Below are 19,994 nucleotides of genomic sequence, written 5' to 3' on the forward strand. Positions count from 1 at the left end.
AACCACGTCCAAGACCACCGGTGGACGGGCAGCAGCGTCCCTCAAATTCGGTGTACTCGACTGCGATCGCCAACCCGCCTGCCAAGCGCGGCGATTATGGCATTCACCCCTCCTAAGTGGGAGGCCTATGTTCAGCAGTGGACGTCTTATGGCTGAGATGATGAAGTATAAAAAGTAAAACGAAACTCCCAGTCTTCCTTCATTCAAATTTCGACGGAAATCATTTCGTGCTGCTTACACTATCTGTCAATCACCAGATGAAAATTTAAATCATCACTACATGCACCTTATAAAACAAAGTCCCCGCCGCGTCTGTCTGTTTGTGTGTTTGTATGTTCGTGATAAACTCAAAAACCACTGAACGGATTTTCATGCGGTTTTCTCCTATCAATAGAGTGATTATTAAATTGCACACCGAGACTTAATCGCCTATTTTTGTGTCTAAGATTTACCTCCGACGTTTCGAGGACGGCATTGTCCCCCCGTGGTCTCGGAGAAGACTGGCTCAAGTTGAAACGGAAACGAATATCGACAGTCGATAAATCGAATATCGTTAGTGTGGTATGTCGACAGAGTAACATCCCTAGTGCGTAAAACGATCAAACTGATAAACAAGACCAAGTGCGGGTAGTTCGAAAAACTCGCGCGGCTAGAAGATGTTGATGTCAACTTGAGCCAGTCTTCTCCGAGACCACGGGGACAACGCCGTCCTCGAAATGTCGCAGGTAAATCGTGGAAACTTATAATACGCGATAAGTCCCGTTGTGCAATTTAATAATGTTTAATAATCGTGAAAGTTTAAATCAATAGAGTGATTCTTAAGGAAAGTTCGGGTGTGTAATTTGATAACCCGTGCTAAGCCGGGGTAGATCGCTAGTATATTAAAAAACACACAATCCTTTCAGCAAAAACAATTTAAAACCAGTTACACCGCAAAGCCTTTGCAAAATAAACTTTAAGTTAAATAACCTGAGATCTCCATCAGCCTACAGTTAAACGATAAACGACAGACTTTTTTATAAATTCGAAATGCGCTTACGTCATTCCATGGCTGAGGCATCCCTTTTCAGGGCTGCTATTCTAATTGCCAGTCAGGCCGTAGCGAGCTTTTGTCCGTTAACCAATGAGCCTACCGCGAACCACTTTCGACGTATTGCCTCCCTACCACACTTACGTACGAATTTAAAAGTCCGACGGAGAGGCAACACGTCGAACATGGTTCACGACAGGCCCTCAGTATACAATTTTCCCGGAATCGAGGACATTTAACCAATTCGATAGATAATATGGGAGCGAACGAAAAAGCCGGCATTCACAAAGAGCATATACTGACTGACAACTGCGAAACAAAATGTAAAAAAATATAATAAATGGAAAATTTAACCTCTAGCCGCCCAGAGACCTACCTAAACCTATAAAAAGACCTATGACCTATAAAAAGGTCTCCTGTTTCATTCTAATTTGAACTTTGTGTTGACAAAATAAACTTTCATTTTGCTTGGCCACGTTTGACGTATGGGCGGCTAGAGGATAAAGGTATAAAAAATATAAATATAATATAAAACCTAATTACACTGATTTAAACTTTCACGATTATTAAACATTATCAAACTGCACAACGGGACTTAATCGCGTATTTAAGTTTTAAGATTTACCTCCGACGTTTCGAGGACGGCGTTGTCCCCGTGGTCTCGGAGAAGACTGGCTCAAGTTGACATCAACGTCTTCTAGCCGCGCGAGTTTTTCGAACTACCCGCACTTGGTCTTGTTTATCAGTTTAAATAAAAAAACATATAAGTTGAAATAAAAAAACATTGCAATTGCAACATTGCATTGTTGCATTGTTATATAAGTTGAAATAAAAAAACATTGCAATTTTAATCGGGACGAGGGTTTTAAGATCTCATCCACATGGAATCCAGTCATTAGTAAATGTAAGCGGAAACGAATATCGACAGTCGATAAATCGAATATCGTTAGTGTTGTGTGTCGACAGAGTGACATCCCTAGTGCGCAAAACGTTCAAACTGATAAACAAGACCAAGTGCGGGTAGTTCGAAAAACTCGCGCGGCTAGAAGATGTTGATGTCAACTTGAGCCAGTCTTCTCCGAGACTACGGGGACAACGCCGTCCTCGAAATGTCGGAGGTAAATCTTAAAACTTAAATACGCGATTAAGTCCCGTTGTGCAGTTTGATAAAACCTAATTAGTCCTCGACTACAGGTAGTCAGAAGCCCGGAAAAAGAGGAGAGAGAGAGATAACTTTAATATAGGTACGTTAAAAATTAGGTCTAAATACGATATGGATTGGATATGAAAGTGACATTTCTTCAAACAAAAACGTTTCTTCATGCAAATGTTCACTTTCACTCGCTCAGTAATACGAATACAGAAACGGGAAGCACTCGGGCTTCACGGAACTTCTCGCATAATTTTATTTTTCAACTCGTCACTCCGGGACCGCGGTCTGAACTTTTTGATTTCTTCCTCGCGTTCACTATTTTTTCCGCAAGTTATTTTCCACTTTCCTCGTCCGACGCGATAAATAAGAGGTTGTTTTGAATGCGCGGTGAAAGATGGATGGAGGAACGGTAGGTATTAACTTAGAATTGAGTTGTTAGCTCGGATCAGATGGGAATTTTGTACTTGTTTACTGTTATTCGTTTTATGAAAATCGTAAAGTACCTACTTATCGTAAACCACAATTTGCCGACGGCCTGCAGGCCTACTCGTATTATGGGTGGCTTTAGCCACGTGACAGATTATTCGTCACTTTTTAACAGAGCGCGATTGAAAGTGACGGATACCGTTATCACGCTGTCAAGTAGACAAGGAAGACTATTATATACGTACTGCAGGTGTATTATGGATCGCTTTATCCACGTGATAAAATAACTGTCACTTTTTTACTCCGCGGGATAGAAAGGGACGGACACCGTTTTATCACGCTGTTACGTACACAAAATCGACCATATCTATCCGTACTGAGTACATATAATTTTTATAAGTTTCGGCGGACGCATTCTACTGTTACTGTCAATGATTGACAATGGTAAAATAAGTGAGCACTATATTTGCTACCAGCGATGTTAACACTTGATCACTACTGGACAAAAAGATAAGAGACAATCACGCCGATTTGAATAAAAACAATCATACAACCAAACAAAGAGCCAAACACTAAAACTAACAAAACAACTCCAATAAATAGCTTCTAATTCATTACAACCGCCGCTTCTTCACTCTGGCATTATTTATTGTAAATATACAGATAGTTCAGGATATAAGAGCAGCAAAAATAAGTTTGAGAGCAAGATTGATGTCCCCGTCTAAAAGGATCATTATCGATAGTGGATGGGTCCTGTGACCTAATCGTCTTTAAGTTTATTGCAGCTTAGAACAGCTTAGTCACTTAAACATGTTTGAATTTTTTTTACCTATTTGGCCTGTGCCCAGCAATGGGACGTATAAAGGCTGAAATTATTATTATTATTTGTAACTCCATTTTGGATTTCACGGCCCTAAAACCCGGTCTTTTGATAGGCTTGCGTGGGGATATAGATCCAATACTTGGAAACCCCTTGTAGAACTTTAATGTCATGTATCATTTACTGATAATCACACTTAAATCGGTTTATCCGTTTAACAGCTGCAAAATGACACAGCAGGTCGAGTAAGTCTACGGTGCTAAAATTAATTAAAAACATATTTTGTGTTTAATAACAATGGTACAAATATTTACTTTAGGGTAAAAAATAGTAGGTACACGTAAAATTATCGTACCCATATCCATTTAAAAACAAATATATTTTTGTAATTACGTTTTAATCAGGTAGTTTTTGGTATTTGTGATTAATTCATCAGGGAATTGTAAATGGCATAAACCGCTAGTTCTCGATGTCAGTGAAATTGAAAAGGTCAATATGGCACTGCTGAATGTGGTACGAATTGATTGATTAATTTTTATTTACGCGAGCATATTACGAAGCTATACCGGAGTATAACATCGTAAATTATTGAGGTTAACACTGATTTAAAAATTTGACATGGTTTCCATCTCATTTAAATACAATCTTGACTCGTGTTATCAAAGGTCAGATGGGCACCAATATAAAACAAATCCTGATTGCTTTTCATCATCAGCAACAATCAATGTGAGCCGCTGACGCTGATTGGTGCGGTCAAGATCGTATTGTTATTAGTTATAACAAAACCAGCCTCCTTATTTCGCAATATACTTAATTATTGAACTGTTTCGCGGAGTTACGAAAGAACAAACAAGCGTTCCAGCCCCACGAGAGCCGAAAGCCATTCAGCCGAAATACTGTCGGAGTGTCAGCTCTCATGTAAGCTGAGACGGTTCGTTCTCAAAATTACATTCGTAAAAAAATAAGTGACTTCGCTGTTTCTCTCAGTTGTACATTATTCAGTTTGTTCCGCAGTCGCTTCATCTTGACACCAGACTAGTCTAGTCTATTGCAGCAGTATTGATAAGATAACGAACTGATAGATTGTTTTAGCTAGCACTAAACGTCTTCTGATGTAATATTTATCAAGTATACATCTAGTAGTTACACTTATTTTAATAACAAACTTCCGTGAGGCACAGACATATTAAATATATTAAGAACGGTTCACTCAGGGCTGCGGCCCGCAGTCTGCGCCGGTCCGTCACCGTCAAGACAAGCTCTTGATGTCACTCCTCGGTACGGAGTGAAACATGTCGAGCGTTTTTCGACTCAAAATACGTGAGTGACCCGTTCTTAATTAATCATTTTATTTTCATTAAGAACATGTATTTGTACGAAATTAGACACATGACTAATACTTTTTTGAACACACTTATACATACGTAAAATAGATCTTGTGCGTACGAAAGTTTGTTCCACAGTCTCATTATTTATACCACAAAAGAATGGCGTCGGCAAAATATTCGTTCCTAGAGTGAATAACTATCTACTACGCGGTACTGCAGTTAATAAATATAAGAACAATAGTTTTAAGTACCTATACACTTTTTACTATCCTAAAAATAATACCTACTTATTGTAGCATACGGGTTGGCGATCGCAGTCGAGTACACCGAATTTGAGGGACGCTGCTGCCCGTCCACCGGTGGTCTTGGACGTGGTTTAAGGACATACCCGGGTCCCAAGCGCCTGCCAAGCGTGGCGATTATGGCATTCACCCCCCAAAAAAGGGGGAGGCCTATGTTCAGCAGTGGACGTCTTATGGCTGAGATGATGATGATGATTGTAGCATACGAGTAAAACCTCCCTAAATAGTGATTTATGTGATGACATCTGTCATGTACCTACTTAATGTTTTTACAACAGAGAACGTACTAAAAGGGGAGTAACATTTTTTCCACGCAACAGCGCTTTTAATACAAATAAGCCGATAAAAAACGGGCCGAGTTGGTTGTTTCACACGAAAAATGCTTCTTTATTTCCCTCGCTGCTTGGATAAATCGTGTGCGGCCCCGTTTACATTATAAATAAAATCGGAATAAAAGAGTTTTGCGAAAAATTTAGCCAATGGACAGTTTTGCTGGATGTGACATTGACGGTGAATTTAGTTGGTCTAAGTTAACTCACGTCAAATACCTATACTACTTACACTACGGATCTCGGAATTCAGTGGTTTAAACTTAATGTTTTTGAATTAAAGTGATATTTTCTCAACAGCAAAAAACCGTTGTACGAGGCCATCGTGTGACCGGAGACTAGAGATTCGTGTCTATCAGTGGAAACCTTTTGGCTTATGCGATGAGCATGATAACGTCTAGGTTAAATATTTTTATGTCTTCCCCGACTCCCGACATAGCGCCTGCTGTGGCCAGTTATTGAGAAAGGTGTCTATGTCGTCCCGCCATCTCCGCCTGGATCTGCCGCGTCCGCGCCCTTCTTCTGGCATCCGTTTCGTAGCTACACTAGCCCATCAGTCTGGAAACATGCAGTAGACGTGACCGGCCCAGTCTCATTTGCCAGATAGGTAGGTCAGATATACGAAATATTAATTTGTGAAAAAGCCTTTGAGGCCTACCTCATATGTTAAAGTTTGAATTTCTAATGCTGTAGTCCCCTAAATACTAGCAAGAATATGTGCACCAGAGTAGAGATTATTTATTGACTTGATTTTTATTGACAACTCATCTCACTCGCACCAACTCGTGTATGAGGTAGCACGGGCGGGTGATGTCAAAAATAAATCAAATGTTACATCAAATTGGAAGTTCCGATTTTCGAACATTATACCGTTGTTAGGTACCGCTGGGGCGATGCTGTTGAAAGGAACTTGCGCGATCTCCATGCCAATAACTGGCGGGAGATGGCACAACATCGAGAAAACTGTCGTGTATACTCGTGTCGGAGGCGAAGACTCATTTTGGGTCGCTGCGCCATGAAGTAAATAAATTAGTATCCCGTCTCTTCCAGCATCTGTATATCAAACTTCGTAGTAAATTACACAAGTATAATGCCTTATCCACGAGTGTTCTGATAAGTACGCCCGAGAGTTCTACTGATATTAATCATGCCGCTCACGCTGGATTTATTTCTAGGTAGGGCTTCTGGAAGAATATTGAATTTAATGGAATCAGACGAGATGAATATCGTTATCTGTTTTTTTATGAGCATGGGAATTGTTACAAAGCTGCAGCCTTTTTTAGTTTGTAGGAAGATTAGGTTAAATTGAACAGGAATAAGAAATTGTTAAACATAGTGAAAAAATTTAATATAATAGGTAATTATAATGGTATAATAGTTTTTAAGTTTTGTAGGTAGTTCGTAGAGTATATTGTAATTAAGTAATTGATGAAATAAATGCCCATTATAATACTATATGGAAATAACTAGTATACAGTACGATAAAAGTGCGAAAAATAGGAAATTCGAAACGATACATTAAAACAGGAAATTGGGGATACATTAAAACACGAAAGAAGGGATTGTATTAAATTGACACAAGTCACGGGAGAGAATATGACTAATGATAGGTTAAATTTAATCTTTGCGTTTTTGTTGTTAAAAATTGGAACCTTTGCATTATGTTTTTTTTCTTATGTTATTTATAATAGCGGATATCGTACAATATAGATACATAAACATTTCAACTATAAATCCACATTTATTCAGAGCTACGAGCCAAGAAATTAAGATTTGTTTCTACAAACTGAATTTATGTAATGACGGACCGTGAGAAAGCGACCATTTTGTCACTTTTATGTGTATTTGCAATGTCACCGCCAAACTAAAATCCTCTATACGACTTTTTAGAATAACATGGCACCAGGGCTATAACCGCGAAAATCGAAGTTCGCAAATTGCGGGCAACCTGGAGAAGCTAATGGTCACAGGTTCGGTGGAAGGAAAGAGAAGAGGCCGCAGTCCAACGCGATGGTCCGACCAGGTTAGCAAATCGCTATCCATGAAGGTCCATGATGCCTTCTAAGTCGCAAGTGATCGAATAGACTGGAAATCTCTCATGTGCTCCACTAGGAGGTCATGAACCTCATCACTGAGGAGAACGAAGCAAGGAGGAGTTTCTATATTAATTTGATTTCATGATAATGACGAGGTACAGAGTCAATAGTACCTACCTAATGTAATTAAGTACTTAATGGTAATGTCATTCTTATTGATATTTTATGTCTACATAAATATAAATACAATTTAAATATACCATAACCGAATTACTGTTTCACACAGAAAATAACTTCGTTAAGCATGAAATACGTACATCGTAAATAAAATTCAACTTTTCGCTTCGAAAAGTGCCCGCGTACAAATCAAAGCTTTTGCGCATTCATTACTATGTAATATGTAGGGAACAAATACGAATAAAAAATCCGTGGAACAATCGGGCGGGTGAAATCGAGCAAATTCATTTTGTTGTTAGAATAAACGGGTCATATCAAAATGAATCGTTGATTTTTTTTATTACTAAAATGGATTCCTCCATAGGCCGGAATCGGAAACACATTAATGGAATGTTTGCTTCAATGACAATGTTTACAGTTTTAAACTTAGAGGATATAACCAAATGGAGACGCGAATGTAATTTTTGGTACAAAACAGTCTGCTGATTTTTGCACGTCAAATGTATACGTAACGTAAAAATAACCATGTCAGATAAACGTCAGTCCATACAATGTGTATGACCTTTGACCGCCTATTTTCGACAGAGGGGAATGCCTGTTAATGGTTCCTCCGTTTGGTTATATCCCCCAAGGTTTAAAACGTTCAAAGCATTTTGCCTTTATTAATCAATTTTTGATTAGGTATGTATTTTTGTCGTCAGGCTTTTTGGCCAGCCAATTCCATTATCGACAAGTTGACAAGTATTGACGATGAACGAAAATGATGATTACGTTACACGAGAGAGAAGAAAGTTATGGAGTAGAAATGAGTTAAAAGAACAGACTTAATCAAAACAAACAGACTTAATCAAGACAAATTTAATCATAAAATCACTATACTTATATACAAAAATCTTCGATGTAATTAAATCGGTTCGTTTTAATCATACTTAGAATTTTCACATACGTACACATTCATTACCAGTAATCATTATCGACAGCCAAATCTAATTAATCACAACTCTTAACAAAATAATATCTGATTACTTGAAGCATCAGATATTTTACGTCGAAACCAATATTTCAACTTTTTGCGTGGGTTGAAATAAAATAGGAGGCCGATTATGATTTCATAATTCGATATGGTTGTTATCTTATTTTGATATGACCGTGAGACGTGTCATGAAACATATTACGCGCACCCATAAGTCCGAGCGAGACAAAAGTGAGTCATATAACTATACAAAAAATCAAATAAATATGGCTGTCTGTATAGTCGGTTTACGGACGATAATTTTGCATGATAACGTCATAAGAAAACGTGGCCGTAACGTTGCCATGGCGATCCGTCCACAACGTTACCATGGACGTGACACTTTTTCGTGCATGCCACTGGTTTTTTCAATTTATAAGACGTTATCACTTCAAAAATCTTTTTAATTTAAGATAAGTAGTTAAGTTTTTATGAAATAAACAGATAAAAAACATCTTTGGGTAATATGGCTCCATTGATACTATCGCTTATTTACTTAGCCAACATCAAAGTGGGATCCACGTGGGACCGAAACAATATTTCAAGTCATAAATAAATTACAGCCAGTGTACGGCACCTTTAAAACGATAAATTCTGGCCTCTGGGGCCCTAGCCAGACACGGTTAAAGGTAATGGACATGTCAAAACTTGTTGTTCGGTAGTTGCTTTTAATAAAGTGATAGCTAATCATTACAAATAGCCAATAAATGCCGGTTTTTGACTAATGAAAGTAATGAATACAGGATACATTTTTCATTAGCTGCACGACACTTCCAAGTTATATCACAACAGAATAAATCTACTTATCAATAATACACTTTGAACAAAGTCAATAAACAAAAAACAGATAAATATTCTCAAGACGACTTCGCCATTTCGAAGTTCAACCAAAAAACCTTTGAAAAGAAGTTGAAACCCGTATCAACTTTTTATTACAAAATCGGCCTCTGGGGGAAATACGGAGTACTTTTCAGGCTAGATGGTCGCTCATTTAATTTATTTGAGAGTAATTGACGAATATTACACGATAACGAGTTCATATTAATAAGCATTGACTGTACATATACTCGACACATGGTTAAAAATGGCGAGTAATGGTTTCGGGCAAGTCATAAACTGCAAAGAAGAATTTTTAATAAAAGGCAGGGTAAATAATGAGACTTGAATACACGTTTTTTGACATGATAACGCCTTATAAATCGATGAACAACGGTAGCATGTACGAAAAAGTGTCACGTTGTGGATGGATCTCCATGGTAACGTTGTAGACAGAACTCCATGGTAACGTTACGGCCACGTTTTCTTATGACTAGAGGGCGGAGTACCGGTGGCAAATTTTACATAAAAGGTATGGAGTCGTTTTTATAATTATTATTTTAGGCTTGAATAATAAAATTATTCATTTACCTAATGTACTTAGTATGGTACTTACTCGTAAATTGGAAGTAAGTACTTAACACTATGCACTAAAATTCCGATAGAAGAAAGTTTTCTGGTAATAGATATAGTTAGGACTATTTTAAGCCTCCAAGGAAGTGAAACCGTGCGAAATAAACTCGAATTGGTTCTAGATAGAAACCCAGATGCTGACGAATTAAGGAATATGATTACAATGGAAAATTATAAACAAGTCCTTAAACATGCAACCATGACATCGGTAGATGTAGAGCGATCGTTTTCCACTCATAAATGGATCTTCAATAAATTAAGAAACCGATTCACTCCGAAAAACCAGGAACATGTTGCCATAGTCCAGTCATTTTATAACATGGATACGCACTTAAGTGTAGATTGTGAGGAGGACCTAGAACACATAATTCCAGTCCTCAATTGTAATTGAATGGTCTTGAAAATAATATATCGTTAGGCAGGTATAACTTCTTAGTCTAGTATTTAGTACCTAATTATAATGTTTTGATAAGAAAACATATTATTATGTATTATAGATATTAACAACATATTACATTATATTTGTATGCTCGTAAGATAATTTCTATAAGTTCCTAAAAATTATTATGCAAAATTAATCATTTATTCGTTATATATTTAATCATAAGAATACTTAGGCGACTCCATACATTTAGTGTGAAATTTGCCACCGGTACTCCGCCCTCTACTTATGACGTTATCACGCAAAATTATCGTCCGTAAACCGACTTTACAGACAACCATATTTTTTGTCTCTATTTTGTTCATGCAAAGTTTATAATGTAAAGTATATTATTTTTATTTAAAATACAAAATAATAGGTAGTTTGTCAACTTGTACCTACTTTTAGAGCTTAGTTTTGTAACCAAATACCTACACTGAATGGCACGAGAATAATTTGTTTTTACATTTCAGTAGGTATGTGAATACTTGAATAGCACGGACGTATGTTTTAATAAAATACCCAAAATAGCATATTTTATTACAAAATACCGCACGGGTTCCTCGTAACGATAAAACCATATAAAAATTACAAAAAAATATATAAATAACGTTAGTCTAATGCCAAGCCTTGCCATTAAACACGAGGGCCCTATTTCGTTGACGTATCAAAATTATATTGAAAACGTATTGGTTCGTTTTCTTTAGACCTAAACTCAGCCCTACATGTGTGCGAGCGAGATTAACTGATACGAGTGAAGTTGTACATCGATTGGTCGAACACGATCAGCAAGGGTAGGCTTTTGGAAGGTTTGGATTACTTCAGAGTTTTATTTGTGATTGAGCCAGTCTGGGCTATAACCGCGAAAATCGAAGTTCGCAAAATGCGAGGATTTTTCTCTGTCACTCTAATGACGCCTTCGTTGGAGTAAAAGAGAAAGATCCCCGCAATTTGCGAATTTCGGTTTTCGCGGTAGCCGCTCTGTTTAGGCTCTAAGAGCTCGACATGTGATGATAAATTATTTTTTGTATTGAATACCTTTATTTGCTTGGACGTGTCAGGAAAAATGGCATTTTTCGTAACCAATCTAATAGGGTTTGAAAATGAAAAGAAACATTTTGTAAAAACAGGTTACAGGTTTAAGAAATGATCACATTTATATGCATCGGATTTATTTCTGAATAAAGACTTAGAACAACAAACAACGCTTCATATCGATTCCGAGCTATACAAATGGGGCCATTAAAAAGGGATTTTTCCCGAAATCAATTGGTACCCGCTTAACATTCGTATGAGCCTGAATTCTGGATAAGGTAAAATTGTATTTAGTATCCCCAAATCCGCATTGGACTGATATTGTACCAAATCATCGTAAGCGCTTCAAAAAACTGAAAATGTTCTATCAGAATGTCAGAGGCCTCCGGAGCAAAACCGATATTTTTTTCAAGAATATGAGTGAATGCTATTATGATGTTGTGGCTTTGACTGAGACATTTCTTACTACCTCAGTTGCAGACGCCGAGTTATTTCCACCTGGGTACGTTGTATTGCGGAAAGACCGCGTAGGCGACGTCGGGTGGGGAGGTGTTTTATTAGCGGTTAAGGATACATTTACGTTGCAAAGTGTCAGTGATATCGATGGCTTAACCGAAGATATGGAAATTTTATTTGCTATCTTAGAACTAAAGCATACCAAATTGTTTATATGTGTGGCATATCTCCCTCTTAACTATTCCGACAAACAGTATTTGGATGTTTTATCGTGTCTTGAGACTGCCATTTGTAAATATTCTTCGCTTAAGACATTAGTCATGGGCGACTTTAATTTGAAATCTTGCAGCCAAAATGTTATAAACCAGTATAAGTGTTTTATCGAGTTTTGTAAGATGCAACAGCTAAATCATGTTGTTAATGTGCATGGCAGCATCTTGGACCTTGTATTGACAGATATCAGTCCTGAAATGGTATGTATAGATGGGGATGTAGACCCGCTGGTGCCTATAGATGCATACCACCCCCCTCTAGAGGTAATTATCTCGCTACCTCGAGAGAGTCGAGAGTCTCGTGGCTCTACTTCTCGTCAGGCATCAGGGGCTGAATCGGCCATTAATATTTGGAATTTTTCCAAAACTGACCTTCAAGTACTATACCAGGCTATGATTAATATTGATTACAGCCGTGTGTATAAGGCTGATGACGTAGACCTGGCGGTGGATTGTTTTTATGATTGCCTGGACAACACTTTTGAAACTATAGTGCCAAAGAAATGTACTCGCGCCGATCTTAAATCTCGTTCCCGATACCCAAATTGGTTTACGCTAGATATCATTAAAAATATTAAAAATAAAAATTTCCATCATAGAAAGTACAAAACCAAGGGCTTAGAGTTTAATAAACAATTATTTCGATATTACAGAGACCTCACCAAGACACAAATTAGAGTGGCATACAAAAACTATACAGCCGCTGTAGAAAATAGTATAGCTAGAGACCCGCGTAAATTTTGGGATTACGTTAGGCAAAAGCGAAAGGATAGAAGTCCACGTAACCAGTTTACCTATGGCGATCGCACAGTTACTGGCCAGGAAGCTGTTGATGCTTTTGCCAAATACTTTAGTTCCGTTTTTTTGGACGATGTTCCGCAACTTGATTGCGAGATTGCTGAAAAATGCGCAGGTGGGAATAAAGATGCTTCTATAGTATCAATCAAACATATCACTGCTGATGAGTTGCGCCAAGCGGTTCGCAAACTTAAACCTCGTTCGTCATCCGGTCCTGATAGTATTCCACCTTTCTTTGTTAAGGACTGTCTAGCGGTTCTGGTCGAACCTTTGCTTTTTATCTACAACTTGTCTCTTTAGCAATGTACGTACCCAAAGAGATGGAAGGTGTCCAGAGTGACGCCGATTCCAAAAAGCACGTCAAACGATGTTGTAGATTATAGGCCAATCGCGGTCCTCTCTATTTTTGGCAAGGTGTTCGAGAGTATCATAAAACAGCATTTACTTGCATAAATAAGCCAAAAGCTTGATAATGTCCAGCATGGTTTTCGCAGGGGTCGCTCCACTACAACTAGCCATATTTGCTTGGTGGATTACATCTCTTCCCAGTTGGATGGGGGCAAGCAAGTCGATGCTGCCTATTTTGATTTTCGCAAGGCATTTGACTTGGTCGATAATGACATGTTATTGATCAAGCTCTCGTCATTAGGGTGCACGCCGAATTTACTTAATTTTTTTTCTAACTATCTCAAAGATCGGAGGCAATATGTCCAGCAAGGAGGTTATAGATCAAAAGACTACTTTACTCGCTCAGGTGTGAGTCAAGGTAGTAATCTAGGACCTACTCTGTTTTTGACGATGATTAATGATCTTCCCTCTGCTATTGTTAATTCTGGGTGCCTGGTATTTGCTGACGACCTTAAACTCCTGCAGCCAGTGGCTAATGTTCAAGACTGCAGACTTCTACAGGAGTCTATTAACAAAGTAGCCGAATGGAGTGTAACCAATCGGTTGCAGTTAAATGTATCTAAGTGTAAAGTCATTTCCTTTTCCCGTTCCAAAACGCCTGAGAATTTCCCTTATTGTCTACAAGGCGTTCCCCTTGAGCGTGTTAATAGTATACGGGATTTAGGGGTCACTATTGACAAAGGTCTGACTTTCCATGATCACATTGTTGACGTGTGTAAAAAGGCTAATAAAAACCTAGGTTTTATCATGCGGACCGCTTCCCAGTTCCGAGACACCAGGATTGCTTTGGTCTTGTACAATGCTTTTGTCCGTAGCCGGCTGGAATTCAACTGCATCGTATGGGATCCGGATGACCAAAAGTACAGGGATATGATTGAGAGAGTACAAAAAAAATTCGCTCGGTACCTCTATAAGAGGCTATATGGCCGCTATCCCTTTCTCTATCCCTCGTTGTTCGTGGCAGGTATGGTCGGATTGGAGACGTTGGAGTTCCGGAGGAAAATACTTCTCGCGATCCACTATATTTTGCTTTTCCGGGGTAAAGTGGATAATCCTTGTGTGCTCTCGAGTATACGGCTGTTCGTCCCCAACGACTATGTGCGCGCGGGCGCTCGACGCAGGCATGCGTTGTTCGCAGTCCCCGCGACGCGCACGCAGTACGCGCGCCGAGCGCCCACGTCGAGAGCTCTCACACTTCTAAACGGTATAGTTGGCTCGGTCCAAGATGCTGACCTTTTTAATGATAACTTGGGTGCTTTGTACTCAAAAATATCTCAATATTTAATTGTTTTTATCGGACGTCCGTAGACTAAAGCGGTTGGTTGATGATTATGAATTGTTTCTTTTTTGTTTACTTGTCTGTGTCCTTTTACTTGTCTTGTGTATTTGTAAAATATTAATCTGTATGTTTTTCAATTGACATGTTTTTTCCATGTTCTGGCGTTTGGTTTCCGCTGTAAGCCGAACATGATTGAAAATAAATAAATAATAAAAATAATAATAATAAAAATAATTGCCAGGCATAATTTCCAAGAGCCGCACCGCCCTCACCGCAACGTTTGCGTGACGTGTGTGTGTGCGGCTTCAAAATTTTAGCACACGCGCATGTGCACGTCGCGCATACGCAAGCTGGGCCCTATTTCACCAACGTGACCAATATCGCATTTGTCGACATTACTGTTACTGACGTCACAGGCCTCCATAGGCTACGGTAACCGCTTACCATCAGACGGGCGGTGTGGTTGTTTGCCACCGATATGTTAATTTAAAAAAAACTCCACTATATCACCAGTAAATAAGTACTTATTTTGCGAAGCTAATGACAATTGTCACAAGAAATACGACAATTGTCACGAAATTCCGACACAGAACTCATTTGCTGTCAAGAATTACCGAAAGTTCTTTGAAATCTTGTGACAATTGTCATCATTATCATCATAAACATCACACGAGAAATTGCTGTTTTTTGCCGATATAATAAAGTTTTTTTTTTAATAATACAATGATGGTGACAAACAGGAGTACGGCCCGCTCGATGGTAAGCGATAACCGTAGCCCATGGATGCCTGTGACGTCAGCAACAATGAGACTTGTCGAATTCTCGCACCTGTCACGTTTGGTGAAATAGGGGCCTGGTGTGCACAGACCTTAAGTGATTATCTGTTGCCAAGAAAGAAAAATAAGAAACATTATTCTTGTGATTCAGAAAAAACCTCCTAAATACCGATTTTTATTTCACTTTTACTCATGCTTCTAGAAGTTAGTATACGCTGCGCAAAGGTCACAGCTGGAAAATTCAGTTTAAGATCAGCGTATTAGCTGCTGGCTACATGCATGAACTTATTGGAAGATGAAATGAAATCGTGGCCCACTCGCAAATGGACTCGCCGGAAGATCAGCGCTGACCTTCGGGTCAGTATTATGCTGGGGCGAGCCCATTTCGTGGTAAACTTTAACGCTTTCCTATATTATTAATATTTGTAGTTTTTTAACCGACTTCCATTTCATAGAAGGAGGAGGTTCTGTATTCGGTTGTGGCTATTTTTTTTTTTTTTTTTTTCTATGTACGTTCACCGATTACTCCGAGACCCGTAGTCCGATTTGAGTAATTCTTTTTTTGTTTGAAAGGAGCTACCTCCGAGTTGGTCCCATTTTAATTTGGTTCTGTTCTGATGATGGAATCCATGAGGAATTGAGGGAACTCCTCAATTTTTAAAGGCACATGCATGGCGATTTGGGTGTTTTCTTAAGCAACTCGAGCATTTTCTTCCGAAAACCACCATTTTGATAAAGTAGACCTTATGATGATGATTGTTTTGATGATAATGATGATGATTTTTTAAATGTAGTATGTTCAACGATTACTCCGGCACCTGTGATCCGATTTGAGTAATTCTTTTTTTGTTTGGAAGGAGTTGCCTCCGAGGTGTTTCCGTATTATTTTTGGTTCTGGTCTGATGATGGAATCCATGAGGAATTGAGGGAACTCCTCAGTTTTTAAAGGCACGTGTAAAGTGATTTCGGTGTCTTCTAAAGTAACTCGAGCATTTGCTTCCGAACACCGCCAATTTGATGTAGTGCAAGTGTAGCCTTACCACGAGTTTGACATTGACATATAGTAACGCTAACGTCTTCGTAACTTACTTTTTATGCATCTCGCTCACACTAATATGCCAGTACGAGCGAGATGCAAAGAAAGTAAGTACACACACGCTAGCGAATAAATCAATGTCACACTCTTGGTAAGCTGGTAAGGCTTCTGATCGGGGGTTAAGGTTAGGAGTTAAGGGGTCGGGGATTAAGGGCTCGGGTAATGGTGGTTGGTTGATGGGCTGCTGGTTCAGGGCCGACTGGTACATGAATCAGGGGTTGATGCGCTGAGAGGTAGAGTGATCGGGGGGGGGGGGGGGGGGGTTGAGGGATTGGGTCAGTGGCGGGGCGGAGGATGGATTTAGTGAAGTGACAGGAATTATAATTTCCCAGACAGGCCCGAGAAAATTCCTGATTACATATTTATTAAAGTAGGTACACGAATTTAGTGTTAATCATGATGTTGTTTTTCATTCATGCGTCGCGCTCTTAACAATGCGTTAAAACTAAAAATGGAAAAATAAAAACTTTTTACAAAAAAAAGAAAACCGACTTCAAAAAGGATGAAATAAAATATTATCCTTTTTAAGTCTATGCGTTACTAACTGATATGTTTGAAGTCGGTGCCAAGCCAAGTAGTAATAATACCCGTCAAAAATAATCAGCTTTATGACTATAAATCCCATTAGAACTGTACTAATAACTATTATAAATGTGTAAGTAATTCTGTCTGCCTCTTTGTCGCCTTTTCATGGCTAAACAACTGAACCGCTTTAGGTGAAATTTGGCAAGAAAGTAAATTCCTTGAATTGTTTTATATTTTGAAATGTAGTCCTCTGAATAAGGGACGGGAAATAACTTCAGTCCCAATCCCACGCTTGCGTGCCGACAAACATGGTACGGACTGTGCCAAGAAGGTTTGATCGTGTGTTCTGAGGTGTGTTCTTAGGTACAGTCGACGTCAAATATATGTTTACACTTTTGCACCTTACTCCTTTGTAATAAGACGAAAAGTGTAAACATATTTTTAACGTCGACTGTACCTACAGAAAGTACGTTCATTGTCGTCGTGTAAGGCAATCTAACGTACATCCTTATCGAATCGCACCAAAATCATGGTATGCTTCAAAAGTTGGCTTGGCACCGACTTCAAACATATCAGTTAGTAACGCATAGACTTAAAAAGGATAATATTTTATTTCATCCTTTTTGAAGTCGGTTTTCTTTTTTTTGTAAAAAGTTTTTATTAGTTATACTCTTGTATGTAATCTTAGTTTTAAGTTTATCACGAATAAAATCCTTGATTCTTGATTCTTGAAATACATATAAATGATTCTAATTTTGTAATACAGAATAGAAATATGTCGCACGTAAAAACTCTTCATTGAAAAATTGTGGCTGTAACGTCATGTGGCTACATAGCTTCGCCAAAACGTAAGGAAAGAATTGTGATAAATAGGTTTTTTTTTGTGTCTCTGTGTGTGGGTTTTCATTTAAATTTACTTTTTATGAAATTCGATACGTTTTACCTTAACCTTTCTAATTGTAGTTTGTATTTGAATGTGATAGCAAATGCTTTAATTACACTCAGTGTCTGGCGCTTATTGCACCGAGTGGTTGAGTGCGTTTTGGTGTAGTGGATGGTGTTACTCGTATCCGTGTACAAATGTTATATATTATTATACATACAAGAGAGACAAACACTCCGCCCAAATACACCATTAGGTATGTACCTACCTGTCGAAACTTCCGTGCCGAAAACGATAGACCATGAGTGGTAAGTTGTTGATATTGATTTCAATTTGATGAGCACTATGTCTATCTTGTACCTAATTCTGTAGGCCTACTGCAAAAAATCTATATTTTGTGAACTGTCTCTCCATCGCTCTCACATATTTGGGCGATAAAAGAGCAGATAAAAAATGTTGATTGATCATTTTCCGCGGTAGGGCATCTACCGCTACCACCATGCACCAGTTTGACACTGACTACCTATATTAGCGTCACTAGCTTGTGCGTAACTTACTTTGCATCTCGTGGTAAGGCTACTGTGGAGCATTCCACGGGCTGTCCCGTACAAACGCATTGTATTTCCTGTGTTGCGACTTTTTTCTCGGCATTTAAAGCAGGCGATTATTTTTCTGTGCATATTTTTGACCATTTGTCATAGAAAAGGAAACTCTTATACCTTCAAATCTTCAGAAACTTCGCGTTTGTACGGGACAATGGAATGCTCCCTGTGCAGTTGCGAGCGAGATGCGCTGCGAGCGATTAGTTGATAATTATGGTCAAACAGGTGTTTGACATTTAAAAGCTTGCCCTTTTCACATGGCTTTTATCTTTTTTCTTTCACATATATGTTTATTTTAATATTAACTATGCCATTTTCCTCAAGCGTCAATCTGAACGCTACTCGTCACGAGCGGAGATATTATTAATAAGTCTGAGTGAGCTATTATAATATAAAATTACACCCTTTCTTCTATGACCTTTCATTTTCGTTATTTACGCTTGAGCGCTAATATTTACAGTTTAAACTAGTCCTTTTCACTTTTCCAGACATTTCAAACATAATCTATCATACAAACAACCTCAGCTTGGGGCTACCTGACCTTTGAGCAAAGGTCAAACGAAAAGCATTGTATTTCTGGAAATCACTCTTTAATGAGCGCCAGCGTTTTGAGGGGAGACTGGGCAAAAACAGTACGCTCCACTTGACACTGATTATGTTTGTAGCATTTTCCCTCTACCGAAATAATATAAAATATACAATTAAAAAAAAAGGTAATCCTGCAATTTACTTATGTCTAACAGCATTTAGTTACTGGAACTGTCATCGTAGTCATTTTCTAAATTACAAAAGCCGAGTAGAGTCTGCTGATGTTTGCGGGGGAGGGGACGTTAAATGTATTGCTGTTTCTACATGATTTATTTACACAACACCGCGACTACGCGATTTCGGGGTTGGTCCCATAGTAAAAGTTGCTCATTATAATCCCAAAACCTTGGCAACATGAATATACTTATTTTTTGCCCACCATAACAGCACGAAAAATTACCTAGGTAGGTCTTGATTCTGCTGATTAGTCAGTTAAAAGCGGAAGTGACTAAGTGGAACGCACCTACTCAAGACGAGTTCAGCGGTTGTGACTTGCGTTAATGACTCTGTGAGACTTCGTTTTACACAAGTGTAGTATTTATGAACCGGACAAGTACTGGTACCAAGTATTTGGCCAAGGCTTAAAACAAGCCTCAACATGCCTCGAGCATACTTTAATTTTTAGCCTGACTGAACAAAATAATTGCTTTATTTGCCCACGGGGATTTAGATTATATTTCATAGGCGCGTTAACTGTGGAAAAGTTTTAGTTTATTTCTACATTTTTGTAGTGTCGATATCGAAAAATGCAAAAGTAATTTTAAACTCTGCAATAAATAATAGTGTCATGTCA

The 19,994-nt window shown here is 38.5% G+C and overlaps 1 protein-coding gene across 1 annotated transcript in view; it reads left to right on the plus strand.

The window, feature by feature from the left end:
• LOC134674526 (TWiK family of potassium channels protein 9-like) overlaps nt 1–19,994 on the plus strand; it is a 430,962-nt gene that overhangs the window by 363,332 nt on the left and 47,636 nt on the right. The window lies entirely within an intron of this gene.

This window comes from Cydia fagiglandana, chromosome 20 (assembly GCF_963556715.1).
Source record: "Cydia fagiglandana chromosome 20, ilCydFagi1.1, whole genome shotgun sequence".
Taxonomy (NCBI): domain Eukaryota; kingdom Metazoa; phylum Arthropoda; class Insecta; order Lepidoptera; family Tortricidae; genus Cydia; species Cydia fagiglandana.